The sequence below is a fragment of the Heterocephalus glaber genome, unplaced genomic scaffold (genome assembly GCF_053883595.1).
Source record: "Heterocephalus glaber isolate CG9 unplaced genomic scaffold, H.glaber_assembly_v1.0 deba00001150, whole genome shotgun sequence".
NCBI classification, from domain to species: Eukaryota; Metazoa; Chordata; class Mammalia; order Rodentia; family Bathyergidae; genus Heterocephalus; species Heterocephalus glaber.
In genome coordinates, this window is record NW_028258204.1 from 1,882,167 (window position 1) to 1,898,729 (window position 16,563).

At 37.1% G+C, this 16,563-nt stretch overlaps 1 protein-coding gene across 6 annotated transcripts in view; it reads right to left on the minus strand.

Annotated features, from left to right (window-relative positions):
* Positions 1 to 16,563, minus strand: part of Parg (poly(ADP-ribose) glycohydrolase) — a 126,416-nt gene that overhangs the window by 76,318 nt on the left and 33,535 nt on the right. The gene's annotated exons all lie outside the window — the stretch shown is intronic.

Consider the following 16,563-nt stretch of genomic DNA (forward strand, 5'->3'; position numbering starts at 1 on the left):
TGTGAAAACAAATCAACAGATGAGCTACACACTTACAAATTCATTTGTAAACATGTATAATTCACCATAATGTCATGTGAAAACAAATTATGTAACCCAGAGTCGAATATTTCTCACATCCACATGCACAATCAAATACAACACTTACAAATGAAAAACAGTGCAGTTAGCCCGTTGTTATGCCAACTGAAAACTACTAGATAACCAAAGACTCAGGAGCCCTCAAGGACCCATTTAGCTTCCACAATATACGACTTAAATCACCAGAAAAGCTACCCTACTACTTCACAGCATACTGTATGTACCAAATTTAACCTGCTAGGCAGGAAACAGCGAGATTTATTATAACCTTAGAATTCTTCCTTTCTAGGGACCCTTGGGAAGCTAAAAGCACAATTCCCGTATCATAATTTGAAGCACAACAAAGATGACATTCACAGTTCATTTTTGTCTTTTGTAAATTCTAATCTCTGCCACCTGGTGGACACAGGACTATTATTAATTCTGGGGAAAATAAAAAGTAGTAAAGCAATCATAGGCTAGATGAATAGGATTATACCATATTCTTAACAAAGCAGAATATAAAACTAAAATGAACAAGACAACTACAGTGGGAAAACAAGGGGGCAGAAATAAGGGTGCTGTCTGTGAGCAACAAGGAAGTTGCAGCTTCTCAAGTGGGAATGGGAAGCCAGCACATCACAAAGGGTAAAGAGCTCGGAGTAAAGTGGCTGCCTCTTCAGAATAAGCCTCTGTACTTTTGATAAAAACAAAAGCTAAGTTTAAAAAAGTCATTCATAGAAGGCATTCTATTTTAGATGTATAAAATACTGTTTTCCTACATCTGAAAATGCATAAAATATATTCATGCATTTGTTTAACATAATAGAACTCTTCTAGCTTAGAATTTATCTTTTGGGTTTTTAAAACTTTTTATTTAGAAGTAACTATAGCTCCATAGGACTCTGTAAAAATGGTACAGAGGGATCTGGTATCCGTTTCACCCAGTTTTCCTCAGTGATGACATGTGTGTATATTTGTGCAACCACCAAAATCAAGACCATATAGAACTACTCCATTCCAGCAAAGGTCTCCAACTACCCATTTAGAGTCACACTTACCTCTCCTCCTCCTACTGTCCCTACCCTCCAGCAACCGCCAATCTGTTTTCCATCTCTGTAATTCTGTCATATTATACAAATGTATCCATTTGCCTTGTGTTCTTTCAAATTGACTTTTCATGCAGAGTAATGTCCCTGAAATTCATGTAAGTTGTTGAAAGTATCAATAGTCCCTTATTACTAAAAGGAACTCCATGATATGAATATACCATAGTTTGTTCAGTTACTCCCCTACTGAACAGCATCTTGGTTTCTAGTTTTTGTTATTACAAACTGCTATGGTTCAAGTACGTCCCCCAAGAGCTCACATGCTGGGAGACAGTTAAGTATGTCAGTGAAGAGCAGAGTGTGGAGTCTTTTAAGAGGTGGGGCCTGTTGGGAGGTCAGTGGAGTGCTGGCCTTGGTATGGATTAACATAGTTCTCCTGGCACTCTTAGTTCTTGTGAGGTTGTTAGGAAAAGCAGAACTGGGCCTTCCCTAGTCTCTCTGGCTTCTTGATCTCTGCTTCTCTTACCACTCCTTTTCTTACCATGATGTCATACACACATAACACAGCCAAAGGGTCCCTCATGGAGTTGTGCCAATGCCAGCCCTTGAACCTCCAGAACCATGTGCTAAATCAAACTGTCTTTTATATGAAGTCTCAGCATTTCATCATGGTAAAAGAAAACAGATTAATACGAATAAAGCTGCCTTTTATTTTCAACCCATCTATATTGTTGTTTGAAGTGACTTCTAAACAACATAGTGTGCCATTCCTAAAACCACTCTGTAAATCTTTTAATAAATGGATGTAGATCATTTATGCTTAAGGTAATCATTGATGTTACAACTTCAGTCTGACATTTCTGGATTACTTGATAGTGAAATTTGTAAAGTACTTTAAATTGCATATTTTGAAGATTTTTAATGGTCATTCTAGGCACTATACTATTAACTTATCACCATCTACTTGTATCAATGTTTTTTCAGTTCCTTTTTTTTTCTGAGACAGGGTCTTGCTTTGTAGGTCAGGCTGGCTCTGAACTCACCATGTAGCCCAGGCTGGCTTTGAACTCGCAGTGATTCTCCTGCCTCAGCCTCCTGAGTGCTGGGATTACTCAGTTCCTTTAAATTACAAAGACTACCTTCCTTGAGGTTCTTTTACCTCCCCTTATTTATATTAAGTCTCATCAACATTTCTTCTAGCCATATTAGACAGTGTTTTACAATTTTTAAGAACAGTGAAAAAATGTTTTAACAATATTAAACATTCAAAAGGGAAAAATGCCTGTTACATTTACTCTTTCCATTGTTCTTTATTTTTCATAGTTTAAGGTTCCAACTTTTTTTTTTTTTTTGGTACCAGGGATCAAACTTGGGTCCTTGCGCTTGCGAGGCAAGCAGCGGAACCACTAAGCCAAATCCTTGGCCCTATGGTTCCTACTCTTACCATTTCTTTTTTGTTTCAAGAAATTTCTTTAGATATTTTCTATTTCCATTATGCTTTCCTTCTTCCTTATAAGTTATTTGAAAATAGTTATTTTCATTTGTGTTTAATGTATTTTTGATTGCATATTTTGAATAAACTGAATATACATGCTCAGATACTGGATATAGAATTCTGGGCTGGTAGTTCTTTTCTTTCAATTCTTCAAAGATTTTGTGTCACTTCTTTTTTTGCCCATTCCCTATTGTCAATGGGTTGCTTCTCTCTTGCTGCTTTCAAGATTTTTTGTTGTTGTTGCCTAAAATGAGACTATGAAATATCTTTCTGGGGATTTTTTTTTTTTTTTGGTTCGACCAGTTTGCTGTTCACTCAGTTTCTTGAACCTACAGGTTTCTGTGTTTTGTCAAATTTTAGCAGTTTGCAGCATCATTTCATTAAATACTTTTTCCTTCCCTCTTTCTCCTCTTTTGGGCACTCCAATGTTTCACCGGTTAATAAACTTTTTTCAAGCCTATATTCTCTCTTGCCCAGATCAACTAATTTCTTTTAATCCTTTTCAAGTTCATTGATTCTTTCCTCTGTCATATTTGTCCTCCATTAACCCATGCAGTTTAAAAAAAAAATCAGTTAATGTAATTTTCAATTCTAAAATTCCATCTGGTTTACAGCCTTATTTATTGTTTGGTCTATTTATTTCATTTGTTTCAAGCATGTCTGTAATTGTTCATTAGAGCCTTTTTGTGATAGCTGTTCTTAAAGGCTTGTTAGATGATTCTAAGATCTGCATTATCTTGGAGTTGGTATGTATTGTTCTTTTTTCATTTCAGCTGAGATTTTTCTGGTTGTTGCTGAATTTTTTTTTTTTTTTTTTTTTTGTGGTACCAGAATCCAACTCAGGACTTTGCACTTGCAAGGCAGGCATGGAGTCACTGAGGTAAATTCCTGGCCCATTGATGAATGGTTTTTGACTGATACTTCTGACTTGGAAATTCTGGGTATTATGAGACTTTGGATCCCATTTAAATTTTTTATGTAAGCAAGACTGTGGCAGCAGGTGAAGGGGACAGCTACTTATTACTGTTAGCTGGGGGTGAAAATTCAGATTCCCCACTTGGCCTTCTTTGTCCATGGTAGGGAAGGGAAGAGGTGTCTTGACACCACTGAGTGGAAAACAGGCTCCATAGAAGGCCTATCCTCATACTATTCTGGTTCTATGTCTTTCCCAGGGTCTCACAGTCTCTAGCTGGGGTGCTTTTCTTCATCTTTCAAAGTCTTATGTTTATTTTATATACGTTGTCTGGTTTTGGCTGTATGTTCAAGAGAAAAGCAAAATGGCTACTCAAACATCCTAAACAAAAGAAACTGAACCTTAAGTGTCTTAATAGGCTGCTGGCTCCTTTGGGTCCCTGTCCTTGTCTTTTAAAGCTGATATATGAGTAGCTGCTGCTATGCTCTGCTTTACATACCACTATTTATATGATGAAGCATCATTATACTGTGCTTTTTCACAACTGTCAACACCAATCTCCAATGTTGCTCTGGAAACACAAATGAGAACACTAAAAAAAAAAAAAATTATTTGAGAACGTAACAGACTCAACCATTGTTTGAGATTGACTGTGTAATGTAAAAACCAGGATGAGAGCCAGGGGAGTAGCTTGGTGGTATAGCATTTGCCTAGAATGCAAAAGGCTCTAGGTTTGACACCCAGCACCTCAGTAACAACAACAAATACTGCCAAAACATCTACTGTTAATGTTCTGAGACACAACCTTCCAAGTTATTATCTATTTTGTTTCCACTTAACATAGTAGACATATTTCCCCACACAAATACATATAGCCCTATATCATCCTTCCTAATAGCGAGGCATTATTCTCTTTTTGGACATAGCATAATTTATTTCTCTAACTCTCTTACGATGAGCTTATAGGCTATAACTAGTTTTCCACTGTTGAAATCCCCACTGCAATGAATTTCCTTGTATATACACCTTTGACACATCTGTTGAATATCTCTATCAGAGAAAATGCTACATCAAGAAGTGTGAACATTTTATTAAGGTTTTTGATACGCTGTCAAACTGCCTTTCAGAAAGGCCCTACTGGTTTGTGTTCTTACTAATTCTGTGTAAGAAAGTACTTAACCCCAGACTTCTAACACTGTATATTCTCACATACTTGTTATCTTTGTAATTTGATGGGGTAAAGTGTTACTTTATTATTACTTTGTTTCTTAGATTACTAATGGTGTTAAACTCTATCCCCAGCAATTCAAGCCCTTCTTTCCTATCATTTTTTAATGTGTAAAAGCGCCAAACACTGAGATGAAGTTAGAGCTCTCCTTGATCATAAATCCCCAACTCCTAAACTACTTTTCAATGCATTTCCTGTTCCCAAATATATGAGAATACATATATTATAAATAATTCTGTGTTAATTTAAAAAATATTTTCTTCAACATGTTTTTGCTTAAGAGAAAGCCTTAGGAGTCTTTGCATGTAACAGAATAATAACTGCTCCACAGTATTCCACAGAATAGATGTACAATTTTTGTAATCATTCCTAATTAATGGAAAACATTTCCCCTAACATTGTGAAAAGTTGCAAAGATACAGCTATTACTGTTCACTGACCACACACGTTTAGTTTCTATTACTAACATTTATTATACTTGCTCTTGTCACTTATTTATCCATCCTTCAGTACACACATCACTCTCCACTTGCAATGCATTTTTAAGTTGTGAGCATCAGTACATTTTACTCCTGATCACTTCAGCCAGGATAAAATCAGTAACTAGAGTTCAGTATTTGTTGAGATTATTTTTCTTTGAGGTAAAATTTGCATTTAGTGAAAGAAACAAATATTAAATGTACCATTCAAGAAGATTTTGCAAGTGCATATGCCTGTGTAACCCAAATGTCAAGATATGGGATAATGTCATCACCCTAGAAGTTCCTTGTGGCTCTTGCCAGGCAACCCGTTTCAGAGATGACCACTGTTCCAGTCTCTTTCACCAGATTACTGTTACCTCTTGTTACTCATACTGTAAACATATCACATGTATTGTTTTGAGTAAGGCTTTCTCCTCCTCTCTACTCACAGTGGTTTTTTTGGTACCGGGGACTGAACTCAGGACCTTGGATTTGCAAGGCAGTCGCAGGAGCCACTGAGCTAAATCCCCAGCCCAAATCAGTGTTTTTGAAATGTATTTCTATAATGCATTCCAATAATCTGTTTCCTTTTATGGTCTTTTATTCCACTGTATGACTATACCATGATTTGTTTATTCTCCTGTTGACAGACATGTGGGCTGTTACCAGGTTTTGGCTACTACTATAAACTGCTATAAACATTCTTCTACAGATCTATTCTGTATCTATATTTTCCTTTCTCTTCTGCAGGTATAGTAAGAATTGGAATTAGTGGGTATTAGGGTAAATGTTTATTTTTTAAAAAGAGCAAGACCCTTTTCCAACATGGTAGTCTTTTTAATTTTAACATTTCTAGTGCCCGTATACTTAAAAAAAATCTCATTCTAGTTCTGTTGTAGAATTAATTTTTTTGTGTGTGCCAGGGATTGAACTGAGGACCTTGCACTTGCAAGGTAGGCGCGGTGCCACTGAGCTAAATCCCTGGCCCTATCTCATTCTAGTTTTAATTGACCTTTTCCCCATGACAAATAACACTGAACACTTTTAATGTCTTTAGTGGTTGTTTTTATAATTTTCTTTGTAAAATGTCTTTTAAACTCTTGCTCATTTAAAAAGTGTGGCTGGTTGTCTTTTCATTTTTTTTTCTGTCTTTTCATTTTTGAATGGTAGCTCTTTATATACAGTGTATAAGTGCTTTATCAGATAAATATTTTGCAAATATTTTCTCGTTGTTTTTGGCTTTCCTATTCATTTTTTTAGTGCTCTTTGATGATAACTATTTATGAATATTTTCTTTTATGGTTAATGTTTTCCATGTCTGAAACTATCTTTCCCCATCCCTAAGTAACACAGATGTTTTCTCCTAGAGGCTCTATAGTTTAACTTTCATATTTAGAATTATTTTCTATGTTCAGTGTGAAAATGGATGAAGTTCATGTTTTATCCATATGAATATTCAATTTTTCCAGCACTGTTTGTGGAAAAGACATTTCTCTCCCTATTAAGATTGCTTTGGTACATTTGTTGAGAATTAAATGATTGGATAAGCAAGGGTCTATCTCTACGTTTACTACTTATTCCACTGATCAATTTGATTCTTAATTTCTAATGCTGTCAGAAGTGCCATACAAACTGGGTGGCTTGAGATAACAAAACTATTTCACCACAGTTGTGGAGGCTGTAAGTCTGAAACTGATGCTTCCCCTGAAAGCTCCAAGGAAGAATTTTTCCTTGCCTCTTTCTTGCTGCTGGTGGCTTCTGGGAATTCTCAGGGTTCCTTGGCTTTCAAACACATTACTCCAACTTCTTCCTCAATTATCAGATGTGCCTGTTCCTCATGTTTGTCTCTGGGTCCTCTCATTTTCTTGAAAGGACACCAGTAATCAGATTTCAGGCATATCCCAATCCAGTATGACCTTATCTTAACTATTCCATCTATGAAAGACTGGATTTCCAAATAAAGTCACATCTTAATATGCCAGGGGGATGTGAGTGTTAGTGGGATACTATTTAACTCATAAGACACACTGTTTTAGTTATTGTAGTTTTATTATCAGTTTCCAAAGCAGTTAATAAATCTGTCAACTTTGTCCTTCTTCAAGATTTCTTTGTATTATTTTGTGTCCTTTATGTTCTCAAATAAATTTTAGAAACCACTTTGCATTTTCTACAAAAAGCCTGCCTGATTTTATGATTGGAACTGCAGACAAGGAGAACTGACATTTAAACACACTGAGTTACCAGGTTCATGAGTGAGTTCAGTACATATGTATGTGTGCGTGTGTAAATGTTCAAATTTTCTTCAGTTTCTCTCAGCAATATTTGTAGTCTCCAAGGTCAGGTTTTGGGTATTTTTAAAATTAAACTTATTTCTAAGTATTCTGCATTTCTTAATGCTGTTTTCATGAAATTTAAAAAATTTACTATTTCATTTGCTGCCAGACTATAAAAATACAATGATTTTTGGCCTTATGTTCTACTAAACACCTTTATTAAGTTCTAGTGAAAGTTTTCTCCATTCCTTTGGTTTTTCTTTATGAATAAGTCAACTGCAAATAGATATAGTTTTACTCCTTTCTTTCTGATTATTAAACATTTTATTTCTTTTTCTTATCTTATTGCCTTGAATAGGACTTCCAGTATCAGGAAGTTAAAGAGAGGAAAGTGTAGGTATCTTTCCTTCCCTGAACTCTCTGGGAAGACCTTTTAATAATTTACCACTAAGTATGATTTTAGTTGTGGGATTTTCATAGATATTCTTTATCAAATTGAAGATATTCCATTTTAGTCCAACTCTAACAGTTTTTTACTATAAATAGGTATTAAATCTTGTGAAGTGCTTTTTCTGCATCTATTGAAACAATTATATGGCTTTTCAAATATGAAACTAACCTTGCATCTGTGAGATGAATCAGACTTGGTAATGATGTATTATCCTTTTTATATATTGTCAGATTCATTTTGCTAATATTTTGTAATGTCACATATTAGCAATTAGAGGTATGCTGACTTTATAAATTGGAAGATGTCCCTCCTGTATTTTTCAGTTTCTTAAAAATATGAAGATATTAATAAAGAATACTAATAAAATTAATAAAGAAATACCTTTTTTACACATTTAAAAGAACTGATCAGTGAAAACATCTTGGCATACAAAGTAATTTTTAACTGCTCATACTTTACTGGCATATAATCCTGTCTCATATATGTTAAAATATTCTCCATTCTCTATCATGAAATCACCGTTCAGAATTATCTTTATTTTAAATATCTGGAATAAAGAGTATATTTGTAGATCCAAAGCACTGATCCTTTTCCAGTTTTTGTCCACACTGTTACTCATGTCCTGCTCTGACCTACTCACAGCTCCCTCTGTACTATGCTGATTTCATTATTCACAACCTTTTGAGCCTGTTTAGTAACCTAAAAGATGAAAATATCTATCTTGCAGAATTAGGAACTTTCAACAAATAATAGCTATTATGATGATGACAGATTATTTTACTTCATCTTCTTTAACATTTTACTACTGATTTGGCTTGCCCAATTACTCCTTGCTCTGTGACTGTAGCCAAACAAACACACCTGGAAGATGACTTGTTACAGTTTAGAATTATTATTCACATGTTTTTCTCTCCTCCTGTAATCTAGACACTGCAAAAGTGTGTATGTAGTGTACCCTACATTCCCAGTACCAAGCACAGTGCAGTATTATTATTTGCTGCATTAAGAGTTGGTGAAAATAAAAACATGGTATTTTATCCTGAAAGCAGCCCTGCAAGACAGAAAGAACAAGGACATCTATAGAAACTAAGGCTCAAGAAAAGTAAAGCAGATTACTCACATCAAAAACCAACCAACCAACCAACCAACCCACCCAAAACTTTGTGGTAGACAGAGACTGGATGCCAGGGCTTTTCTTCACAAAGAAGAGTTTTTTAGAGAAAGAAGCCTGGGCCAGGAAACTGGAAAATACAATTATAGGTCCAGTTCTGTATTTACTCTGTGTATCAGCATGGAAAAATCCTTACATTCTTGATTTCCTCATCTATAATGAGGACAATACTACTATAACTGATAATTCTGATTAAATCACAGGGTTGTGAAGGCTCAGACTTAATAATAGTATCCTACAAATTCTAAAGCTCCATACATAAATGCAAAGTTACTATTAGGTAATGGGCCAATAATTCATCATCTTTCTGGAGCCTCCTCCTTCTTTTGTCACCCCATCAATTAACTGCCAAGTCCTACTGATTGATGCAGCAGGACATCCCATATTAATGGCTTCCTTTTAATCAGCACTAAGCTACCCTGACTCAGCCCCTTATGCAGCCTAAGAATACTGCAATAATCTTAACTGTGGCCCTAACCACCTGCTAACCACCTACAGTTCCCACCCAACTGTACCCTGGTGTGTCCCTGCTCGGAGACCTCTCAGTGGCTCTTGTCCTTTCCATAAAGTACAAAGTCTGTGAACAAGCAGATAAGCTATCTTGTCCTAGATGTTATCTAGTCTCATTTAGCATAAATATACTAAATATATTTCTGAGTGTGCGCACACACACATATGTATACATACACACTCCCTCCTGTGCATCACATGTTCTTGGCACTTCAGCAATTCACGTTTCTGTAGTACCAACCCATGCTTCCACAGATACAATTTACTGTATGCCTAGAATATCTTCCCTCCGTAATTTATCTGACCTTTTTGATATCTTGCTCAAACACTTTGCTTCAATCAACGTCTATCCAGATTTTCTCTCCAGTTGGAAGTTAACTCTTCCTCTTGCAATTTCTGTCTTCTCCTGTTTTTCACAGGACACTTGAAAGACTTTCTATATTTTATGCTGTAGTTATTTATGGACATACTTTACAGCCCTTACCAGCAGTTCAAGACAAGATTTATGGTTGATTCACCATGCCTACCAAAGCAATGTTTGTGTCAATAAAAATATCTGTTAAATTAACTGATGCCCTCTATCCTCTTCCTCTCCATTGCCTTCCAATATCTCTAACACTTAGCAAAAATATGGTATTTTTAATGTTAAGTTAAAGTGTACATATGGACCCAGCTTTCTATAACAGACTTTAAGATAGGAAATCCCATGAGGGTTTCCTACGTCTTAAAGACAGATTCATGTCTCAAAAATATTAAAAGAAATAACGTAAGTCAAAATTATGAAAAAAAAATGAGAGGAAAAAGAAAAATTATAGCACTAAATTATGTAAAAGATTAGCTGGAGAAGGTGAATTTTTCTAACATTTGTCTGTGAACATCTCAGGCTGACTCTTTGCAGAGAGGAATGTGACAGCTTACAAGAAAACAAACTCACTCATTCTCCTAATTTTTGAAGGCTCATGAAAGACAGGCCAGACACAAGGTGACACTCACATGTGTATTACCCGTAACAACTATGGCTTCAGTAATATGTTCTCCATGCTTTAATAAAGTCCAGTTGGGCTTAGAAAATAGCCAATCTAGTATTTTCCCATTTAAGAAAACTTATTGCACAAATTAGCAGCTAATCTGTAGATGCAAATAAGAGTGTTCAAAACTGTTATCTCATGGGATCAAAAGAAGTAACACAATGAATATTGTGGAAGAGAGCAGAGATATACGGAAGGCCACATGCCCCAGGGTCTGCAGTGGCGGTAGGAGAAGGGGCATGCTGAACAGCCTCTCTGCTTCCATTTGGTTTAGTTCGGGTTGGTCTTCCTTTTCATAAAGGTATTAAAAGTTTTTCTATGAATTCTGAAAGTGGGAAATACTGATAAAAATCATAGCTTATAAGCATTTGAAATAACATGCTTTAAGGATGGATAAATGAGGTATGGCCTTTAAAGTGTCTGTTCTGTAACTTACCCAGGATATGATCCCATTTATCCATATGTTAATTTGATGTTCATCTGACATGGAGTAAGCCAAGAGGCTGTAGATGCTGTTCTTCCCTCCCCATCAATGGGGTGAGGCCCTTTATTCTCAATCTGAACACCTATTGCCAGCTCTCACCAGCTAGTACTGGGGAAGGAAGGAGTAATAGAGAGAAGACCTCCTCCAATCCCCACCAAAGTCCTTTCCAACTTCTTATAATCATAGCCTTTTCTAATGACAGAACTCTGCACTAGTTTCTCACTTCAGAATACAAGCCATCAGAAGCTTGAAATTCACAGGCTTTTGGGGATGATGTGTAATTTCACCATCACAGACTCCTAATTCCAAATAATTAACATCTAATATGGTAACACAATCAGTTTAGGAAAAATAACTTCATCCAGTGCTTGAAACAAAATATGCCTATAATCAAACCAGCCACACTACCATCAACATAAATTTCATTTGATTACATAAGAACTGTGTAGCTTTAGGAAACATGAAGGAAGCTCTTCTCTGTATAGTAGTTACCATATAACCACTCTCTTTTTCATGCTAGTAATAAAATGCACAAAGTATTATTACCTTAGAAAGGACAAAGCATAATAAAACACCCGCATCTCTCTCTCCAAAGAAGAACTCACTTTGCACACTGTTATGGTAAATGATTATTCCCTAGGGAGTAATCTCATACTAGCACAAGATCTCTGACAGGTCTTTCCCATTTCTCACTTCTATTACTGTAAGTCTACATGGCGGCCGTATCTATCAATCACTTTTGTAAACACCACCAAACCATGGTGCTATTATATACAAGCCAACAGATATTTTCAATACAACATATTTACACTATTATCCATTTTTTATAGACAGGCAATCAAATTCAACATGACAAGATTGCAGAGAGATAGCTAATGGTAATGTAAGTTTTCTAGTCCTAGAAGCAAAATGAATTTAATTTTTCCAAGAAACACAGATGAGTAATAATGAATATTTTTACTATAATTTACATTTTAAAATAAGATATTTTAAACTATGAGAAGTACTTTGAAGCTGAATGTGGTGGGAAATGCCTATGTCCCACCTACTCAGGATGCTGAAGCAGGAACACCCTAAATCTGAGCACAGCCTAGGCAACTAAGTGAAATCCTGCCTCTAAATAAAATACAAAAGGATTGGGGATGTAGCTTAGCACTTCCTCAGTTCAATCCCCAGCATGACAATGAAAGTATTTTGAAAGTGTTTATTTTGCTTTTAAGTAAAGTTGAAGCAAGTTCAAAAATAGATTATCACACACCAATAGCAAACATTTTCTCATACATCAAGTATTATTCAGACACACTGATAGCGTTTAATTCTTAAACAACCCAGTATGAATTAGTAATAAATACTACAGGCTGATATCGGATGTGGTGGTGTACGCTTACCTTTACAGCACTCAGGAGGCTGAGGTATGAGGATCATTGCAAGTTTGAGGCCAGCCTGGGCTCCATAATGAGCTCAAGGTCAGCCTGAACTACATAGTGAGACCCTGTCTCAAAAAACACAAGAAAAGAAGAGAAAAGGAAAAAAAAAAAAAAAACCCCAACTACAGGCTGAACTTCACTGACAGTGAAACAAACCTACTTTTCTCACAAGGTTTGAGGGCATCCCCTGGTGGCAGAATCTTTGGAGAAAAAATAAAAATGTATTAATAGTTCAAACAAATGCTACTAATGTAAAGTTATCTTTAAAAAAAATTGACCCAGTTCTACCTAAGTAACTCTGTTATTTCAGGTAATATACAAAGTAGAAAGAAATTCAAAATGTGGCCAAAAGAATGTTAATAAACTCAGAAGTTCCCCGTGAGGGACCTCTAACTGGTCAGCAGCTTCTATATAGAAAGAAGGTGCCAAGTGCAAAAGTAACCGTGGCCATGATCCAGTGCACCGGTACCCAGTAGAACTTGCAGTGGTCAAAGTGTCTACATCTGTGCTCCCCACTAGCTACATGTACTATCCAGCTCTTTTTTTTTTTTTTAATTCTTTTATTGGTACATTGTAGGTATACAACACAATTACACTTCTCATTGGGAACTTGTACCTTTACATGATGCATCTTGGTTCTTATTTTTTCCCCATTCCTAGCCCTCCCTTTACCCCCTCCACCCTTCCCTATTTACAAAGACTTTATTTCCATTTTTTCCATTTCTCATCATTTTTCCTTTCCTTTCTTTCCTTTCCCCTGCCAATCCAGCTCTTGGAATGAGGTTAGTGTGACTAAGAATCTGAATCTGACATTTTATTTCATTTTAGTTCCTTTCAACTTCAAGAGCTACATATGGCTATTGGCTACCACATGAGCAGTACAGACCCTGTCCTACTTGCTACCCCATTCCAGAGTTAAATAAATAGTTACCAGAGCCAGGCAGGGAAGAGCTAGACATGCAACAACATGCAACAACAGATTCTCAGACATGCAACAACAGATGACAAATCTGTACCTTTCTACAAAGAGAGTTTTAAATGCAACTCATTTTATTCAGTTGTACTAGGCTACTTTTGGTAAGTGCAATTCATTTCAAAGTAACGATGAAGTTTGAAAACAGTTAAATATTTCTCTTGAAATAATTTTGGCTTTATTGCCTGTATAAGACTGAAGACATTAATACTAGTGTAGCGTTTAGCAGTATCAAATAAAACAGATTAAGAGCTCAGGTTCAATCAATCATCTGGGACATTCATAAATGGATCCCTGAAGTGTGGATTTGGTGAGCTCAGGAACCTGAGGAAGAAAACAGCACAACAGGTCCCCTCTATGTATTTATACTCACATGTTGCTAACACATGTTAAGCATTCACTTTGTACATCAGATTGAGCACTGTGAGATATAGACACAAAGACCATGAGGCTTGGTGGGGGAAGAGGCAAGAAAAAGTGTTGGAGAGGTGGGCAAGGTCACAGAATACAATAAATATCATGCACTAGAGCTGAAACCAGATGGGGTATCATGGAAGGTTTTAAGATCTATGCTTCAGAGAGCTCTGAGTGTGAGCAGCAAGAAAGCTGGATTTGAAAGGAGCAGCTTGATACACAGGGAACAGCTAGATGACTAGCAACGTTCCTGCTGACTAATGATGATGACAAAACAGGTGGGACTCAAGGATTTAGGAAGCAAAATTACAGTGTCTTACTACAACAGCAATGGTGAACCTTTTAGAGCTTTCAATGATAAACAACCAGCTGAGGCACAGTTGCCACAGGCTCATCACTAATGTACTACAACATGAGGAGACATGAGATCAGCAGGGAGGGGTGGCTGAGCAGAGGAGGGCAGCTAAGATGATTAATAAATTGCAGATGGACAAAAAGTCAATTATAGTACTTTAGGTGCTGATAACATGTCAGTGTAGGTTTATCAACTATAACAAAGGTAACACTCTGCCATGCAGGTGTTAGAACAAGGAGTACATGGGAAATCTTTGTACCTTAATTCAATTTTCTGTGAACTTAAAAAAATCTCTACAAAATCCAGTCTAATAAAAAATACTTTAAAGTCAATTATAGAGGCAACAGTCATTCTGGACACTAAAAGTGATGCAGGCATTAGCCAGGCACTGAGAAAAGAGGATGAGATCAGGATATAGGTATCTTGAAGTTTAATTCTGTCTTGGACATGACAAGTATGAGGAATGAAATAAGACTTCTTCTTTGAGATAAAAAGAAAGGATTAATGAAGAACACTGAAAGTTTTAAAATAAAGGAACTAAAAGAATTTACCCTTGGCCTTACCACCGCCTTAGAGTGCAGAGGAGGTGAGCTGAGGGAGCACCAGCATACCCGCCCCCACCCGCTGTGCTGAGCCATTACCTGGATCCACACCCCAGAGTTGCAGGGGTCATAAAGGACATTGTTCTGAGCTTCAGAAGATACAGTAGAAGTGAACAACAGAAAGAGGGCCTCTCTGAAACCCCTAGATGAAAATTAAAGCCCACCAGAAAAGTGAAGAAAATCTCTGCAATAAAGGCACACCAGACCACCTTAGCTGTGGGAGCAGCAGTGTGGACCAGAGCAGCGTGGCTGTAAGCAGATCCTAGCCAGGGCTCCACCCCGACCCCAGGGGCTGGGGCACACTGGCCATGCCAAGGGCCTGCCTAGGAAAGAGCTGCACAGGCACACAAGCATCAGCCAGAGGTTTGCTCCCATACCATCATTTAAGTGCACAAGACCCTAGCCAGAAGAGTGCTCACACAACAGGAACTGGGGTGCACAGCCCCCAGGCAAAGACCCTCCCAGACAACAACTACATAGGGGCCCTAGCGAAAGGCACACCTAGATATCATCCCAAGTATACACACGCCCCAACCAGAAGCCTACTCAGACAACAGGTCAGCTCAGGGATCCAGAAGGCCACCTTTCTGAACCAAGGAATTAAGTGTACTGGTGAGCAGCAGAGAAAAGGCAGCTGTGTGGCTTGCTGAGAATTGAAGACCATTGGGTGAGCAAAAAGTTGCCTCAACAAAGGCACTGCAGGCTGCATCTGTTGAAATGAGAAGACATGTAAACAGGCCTCAAACCAGACTTCCAGATCACCTAAAGCAACCCCAAAGGGATACGAGATGGAACAATCTGATACTCAACCACCTGGATTCCCTGAACTGGCAACGAAAGAGGATCTGAAAAAATGAAATCATAAATAATTTCTCAGATAACAGCAGAGAATGTGCCCATAGTGTAAGACATGATTAATAAATATAGAGGAGACACAGATAAAAAAAATAGAGTCGTCGAGGAACATGATGGAATCCCAAATAGGAAACAAATGAAATCCACAAAATAGATGTAAACAGATTTCCAGGAGATTAAAAACTCCATTGAGAGATACCTCAAAGAACTAGGACTGGAAGTCCCATTTGACCCTGCTATTCCACTGCTGGGGATCTTCCCCAAAGAATTAAAAGAATCATACCACAGTGATATATGTGCACCCATGTTCATAGCAGCGCAGTTTATAATAGCTAAAACTTGGAAACAGCCCAAATGCCCATCAACTGGAGAATGGATAAAGAAAATGTGGTTTTTTAAATAAAATGGAGTACTACTCAGCCATAAAAAATGAGAAATTAGAGACATTTATAGCTAAGTGGATGCACATTGAGGCAATACTCTTAAGTGAAATAAATAGGACACAGATGTGTAAATACCGAAGAGTTTCTCTGGTGTGAGAAACTGAAAGTGTAAATAAGGACTAAATGTATAATAGGTCATGTGAAATAGGAAGAAAAGGGGCAAAGGGGAAGGAAGTGGGAGGGCTAGGGGAAAGGATAGAAGGGAATGGGATTAATATGAGAAAATGGAAAAATAGGAACAAAATTTTTGTAAATAGGGAGGGCTGGAGGGGTTGAAGGGAGGGCTGGGCAAGGGTGAAAAACAAGAACCACGAGAGACTATGTAAAGGTGCAAATTTCCAATGATGAATGTCATTATATTGTATACCTAA